Here is a 6,000-nt window from a genome sequence, read left to right as displayed (position 1 = left end):
GTTTTCCAGTTCGCAATTTGATTAGTGAACCGACTCCAAACCCAACTAATTATATTAAAATAGGTAGTTAAACCAGTTCAACAATTGACTCAAAAGTAGAAGATTGCTAATGTCGCTCCAATTCGCGTGACCAATATCTAAGATTTTTTCTTTATTCAGGTGGTAAGCAAGCCGGCATGAATTTGGATAGAGCTTCAATATATGAAGATTTACAACGATAAAATGTTTAATGTGCTCTACCACAGCATAGTAAATAAAGGTTTGAGCCATATACCTTATATAGTGAAATTCATTTTAATTTTTTTCTTCACTCACTATTACTATGACAATTGATTAAGGTTTGTGAATTTCTAACCCGATAGAAGTTATTATAATCAGGGTTTCGGAAAGGAGATCTTTTAAGCTGGCCCAAGAGGTGACCTGGACTAATTGGATTCGACAACAATTTAGAAGTCTACAGCAGAATGGGATTAAAATATGTGATGGACCTTGAAGAATGTGATTTGAAAACAATTTTTAAATCATAGGTTGTCATAATTTGAAGTCAACATCAAAATACAGTTTGTTTTGCTATATTCACGGTGTCAGATTTTGCTCGGGAACTACACATTATTCAGGGTTCTCTTTCTCTCTGGAATATCTTGCCACAGAATCTTCAAAATTCGCTCAGTATCCGAAAGATATAAATTTGAATATAAAGACTGAAGAGTCACTAATGTCGTATAGAGGTCGCAGAATGTGAAATAATCCAAACAAACAAACATTTATTTTTCAAAATCTTTACACTCCTGTTGTCATTCTGATGAATCTTCTTACTAAGGGATGTCCGATATGAGTATAAACTGCTGGTAATGGGCCTCCGCATTCCGTTGAACCCCAAGACACAATACCGATTTGTTGCCCACCAGAAACCAACGGTCCTCCACTATCTCCATTACAAGAATCACGTCCCTCCTGACCGGCACAGAGCATTCTAGAAATTAAACAAAGCATGATATAAGAATTGGTTTTGCAATATGTACTGCTTGCTCGGTTACCTTTCCGTTATCAGATCGGTGCTCCAATAGCTGGCGCATGTGCTTCTGGACACTATCGGAATATCGACAGCGTGTAACTCAGTTGGCAATCCGTTATCAAGTAGCTAAAGCAAAAACATTGCAAACCGGTAATTGAATTTCTTGTGAGCTGTGTTTGTGATTGAGGTTGATTACCGTTCTGCCCCATCCAGTCACCAGACTTCGGATTCCATGATACGGGTCGTAACCTGCTGGCGCCAGCATAACCGTTCGGACGTTTGCTCCAACCAGAGGGTGACGACTTGTAGCACTGCCACATCATAATCGAACGTGGCGGGATTATAGTTAGGTGCAGCTCAATCCGAGAAACGCTGTGAACTCTGCCACCTTGCAGCCGGTTGCTGGCTCCTGCACGCAGTGTAATCTACAAAAGAATTTATTATGTAGGTAAGCATGTAGGGTATCGGCAGGTATTCCCGCAGGCTATTGCGCTTTGGCACAACCCTCTAAAGCCGCAGTTGCAACTTATTGTTTAGCTTCAACTAGCGGCATAGTAAATACCCAATTGAGCACTTTGAAAAAATATTTTTGAATCTGTGTCGGGAATTTGACCCCTCTGGAATACCATGACTCACACGTTTTGACAGCAGCATATGCAGCTTCAGAGCTTCAATTATATTTGAATTATGTCACGGAAGGGAAGCAGGTTATACAAATGCGCTTACATTGTTGCATTTTCTCAAATTATAAATCCGAAAGTTTATTCCTGAACAAATTGCGCAAGAAACGCCTAAGATAGATTTGCACTTTTAGAATAGCCAATTCGCACGTACACGTAGTTTTTGAACACCAACCAACGGGTTTTAGATTTTCCATCAATTCTGTATAAGAATCTACCAAAACCTGCATAAGAACTGGGCATATGCGAAATTGCTAGATTCTTATACAAATATTGTATAAGAATCTAACAATTTTGTAAGCTTTTCTTACAATTTTTGTATAAGAATCTAACAATTTCGCATATGCCCAATTCTTATACAGGTTTTGGTAGATTCTTATACAGAATTGTTAGAAAATCTAACAACCGCTAATTGGGTGAATCCATGTACTTACTTTTAATCGCTAGTTTTAGGTAATAAGCAAAATTTAACCATTCTACTAGTGAATAGATATTTCCAAATAATGTAGGGTTCAGTATTAAAGTTTTCAAATTAATTTACCCAGCTTTAAATCTGCTACAAAATCACTCTTGTGGTGCGTTTGCCTTCAGAATCACATTTTAACTTTGTAAACCAAAAGTAATTGAAATGTATTTTTTTTATTCTTTATTACCGAGACTTTCAGTCCGAGCCTGGCTCGTCTCGAAAAATGTAATTATTAATAGTAGCTTAAAATGTATCATAGCAAATTAGGATGATAGTGCTAATCAAACACGGAACACCTAGTCTAAGAAGAGATAAATGCAAGTAAAAGATTTTTTTATCTTTATTAAGGGGACTTTCAGCTCTAGGCTGGCTCGTCTCAGCAAAGTAAAAGATCATTACCAAATAAAATTAGTTAGAAAAAAAAATCTTTGGATTTTTTGTGACTTCTATGAATAATTATAATGTTTTAATTCAAAAGAATATTTTACAGTTGTTCTGATTTGATTCACATTTTGCGCCGATGCCTCATGTCACGTTTGCACATGATCTATCCCGGGGCGGTTTCAAACCCATTCAGTTGTGCTCTATGGTTCCGCAACACCACCCTATACATGGATATAAATTTCATCCATTTGCATTAAAAGTATGCATGGTCATTTGCAAACTGATAATATGTTTGAATCAAACATATTTATTTTTAAAACCAAATTTAATGCCTGTTTGTTTATTGCACATGGGCAGCCCTCGCTGGCTCTTGCAAAATTAAACAAAAACTAGATAGCAGAGGAGTAGAAGCATATATGTTTTCCTGCTACCAAATTGATGACGAGGATGTTTTTCAGGTTCAAAGAGGTGTGTAAATGAAATATGCACATTTGGAATAATGAGCATATAATGAAGATCAACACATACTTTTACTGCTTCAATTCTTAGTAAGAGATAAGAGTTGTTCATCTTCATCTGAAGAGAGAAAATATCCTACAAAAGATGTGTCTTTCTGAAATTTAGATTTGGACTTGTTGTTGCATTGGAGCTCAATTACCTACATATCTCTATTTGAAACATTCCAGGTACATTATTTACATCAGTAAACTGTATTGAGGAACTATGTTCCCAAAAATTAACGAACAGGCTTGACAATTTTTGTAGAAGGGCTTCGAGATTACCGCATATTCAACAGATTAGCATGAACTGTTTTCTACCGGATTAAAGAAAATGTATCAGTATTCGAGAATCAATTGTGCAATTTTTTCAATAGTTGGCATGTTGGGTTGGGTTGGGTTTCGAACGTATTGATCCCTGACTTGCAGCTTTATGTTTAAGTCATTGAGATGTTTAGTGACATGTACTATAAAGGCCAAGCCACTTACCCATTCAGGATCATGCAGCTTGGGTATTGGTTTTGCTTTATATTGTATATAAAGGGTTATTTCCTTTCGCTCTCAAACAAGGTACCATGGATTAGCCAACAAACTAACACAATAAATCCCCGTGATTTGCTTCCACTTCCATCAACATAATTTGGAATTAGATGTGGTTTCCTCCTCGTGTAGGTTAAATTGATTTGCTTATTGACGCTCGTTACCGAATATTGGTAGTTTTTTAACATAGATCTTTTTTGGTGAAAAATGCAATGTGCAGAGAAATATCAAAAATTATCTTTTGTGGCTGATTGACAAATAAACAAATAAACAAATTGCTAATTTTCAAGTGTCACAACGCCGGCGTTCTTTCCCGTCAATGCCGAAGCTCCATCAGTTGGTAGGCCTCAAGTTTTCATAGAAGAGTTCAAGCTCCTTCATACAGGTATTAACAGCTTTTTCCAGGTCGATACTGGTAGTCGTTTCCTTCATTGGGATCAAAGCAACTAATTCCTCTGTGATTTAAAGATGATCATATGTTCCACATATGAAGACAGCTACATGTGCCTTGTTTTTTACATTAAGTATATTCATCGATTGCGAGAGTTAACGCCCGGCCACCCGGACTTAGCACATTCCATCGATGGCACCACCGACGTCAGCGATTTGGGTGCCCTCGGCAACGGCGACGGCACGGAGCTCGGTCAGCAGTATCATCGATTGGCATCGAGGCCAGGTGTAGGGTGCTGATATGGCATTATTAGGTTAGGTGGTAGGTTACATTAAGACAATAAATCAGTTTAAGTTTAGTAGTCAATCGACTTGGGTCTTTTTTTAAAAAGAAATCCCAAACGCGAGAACGCGAACTGGCGCCCGAATAGGGACCCGTCGACGTGGGAATAGTATAAGTGTCCGGTAGTGAAAAATCGTTCAACAAGTGAAGTGTAAAAATCCTCAAAGTGATCTATCACACCATTGGTGGAAGGAGCCAAACACCACACCCTAGGTTCAACGAGCCTACCCTACGGACGAAGCGAGGATCAGGACACCGCATCCAGCCGGATCGATCGTTATTAGGGCCCGGAGTAGCCGTCAGCAGCAAAACGGACCAACCCGAAATAACTGCCTGGTTCTCCCCCATAGACGGAGTCCCGCTATCAAAAATCATCCCAGGAAAACCCAGGAAGTCCAACGGAGGATGTTGGCAATTTTACTGTAAGTTTCTTTTATTTTATTCAATCAAACAAGTGCTAGTGATAGTTTGTTAAATCCGAAAAGTGAAATTTGAAGTGAGTGAAATTTTTATTCCAATATCTCAAAAGTTTTAATTTTTGCTCCTATCTGAGTGATTTTTTATTACGGTGATTTTGTCGAAGTTCTCCTCAAGCTCTTGCCCAATTTGCTCAATATTTTACCGAAGAAGAAATCGCGAGTAAATTTCTATTACTCAAATATGATGAATCCTAACCCTAATCCAGTGCCCCGCCTCCTGCTATGAGCATTCAACAGTTTATTGATTTAGGCAAAGTTCCAGACTTTGTCAAGGAAATTAAAATTTTCAAGGGTGATCCTACCAGACTTATTGATTGGATCACCGATGTTGATTCCATTCTCAGAACTTACCGCGACAACGGTGCGACACCGTCGCAAATTAATATCCTTGAACGGTCAGTGCGCCGGAAAATTGACGGCGAAGCTGCCGATATTTTGAATGCGAATAATGTCTCGTCCTCTTGGACGGATATAAAAACACGTTAATCCTGTATTATCGTGACCGACGCGATGTTAAGACGTTAGATTTCCAATTAACATCTATAAGAAAATCTGCCGAGGAAAGCCTCAGCAGTTATTACAGCCGCGAGTTAACGCCCGGCCACCCGGACTTAGCACATTCCATCGATGGCACCACCGACGTCAGCGATTTGGGTGCCCTCGGCAACGGCGACGGCACGGAGCTCGGTCAGCAGTATCATCGATTGGCATCGAGGCCAGGTGTAGGGTGCTGATATGGCATTATTAGGTTAGGTGGTAGGTTACATTAAGACAATAAATCAGTTTAAGTTTAGTAGTCAATCGACTTGGGTCTTTATTTAAAAAGAAATCCCAAACGCGAGAACGCGAACTGGCGCCCGAATAGGGACCCGTCGACGTGGGAATAGTATAAGTGTCCGGTAGTGAAAAATCGTTCAACAAGTGAAGTGTAAAAATCCTCAAAGTGATCTATCACACCATTGGTGGAAGGAGCCAAACACCACACCCTAGGTTCAACGAGCCTACCCTACGGACGAAGCGAGGATCAGGACACCGCATCCAGCCGGATCGATCGTTATTAGGGCCCGGAGTAGCCGTCAGCAGCAAAACGGACCAACCCGAAATAACTGCCTGGTTCTCCCCCATAGACGGAGTCCCGCTATCAAAAATCATCCCAGGAAAACCCAGGAAGTCCAACGGAGGATGTTGGCAATTTTACTGTAAGTT

At 39.6% G+C, this 6,000-nt stretch overlaps 1 pseudogene; it reads right to left on the bottom strand.

Annotated features, from left to right (window-relative positions):
- Nucleotides 1-665: 665 nt before the first annotated feature.
- The window catches only part of LOC134203708 (trypsin alpha-3-like), a 32,451-nt pseudogene continuing 27,116 nt past the window's right edge, over nt 666-6,000 (bottom strand).

The sequence above is a fragment of the Armigeres subalbatus genome, unplaced genomic scaffold, assembly GCF_024139115.2.
Source record: "Armigeres subalbatus isolate Guangzhou_Male unplaced genomic scaffold, GZ_Asu_2 Contig207, whole genome shotgun sequence".
Lineage (NCBI taxonomy): Eukaryota > Metazoa > Arthropoda > Insecta > Diptera > Culicidae > Armigeres > Armigeres subalbatus.
The sequence above is the reverse complement of the archived record's forward strand: the minus strand, read 5'-3'. Positions and strand labels throughout refer to the sequence as shown.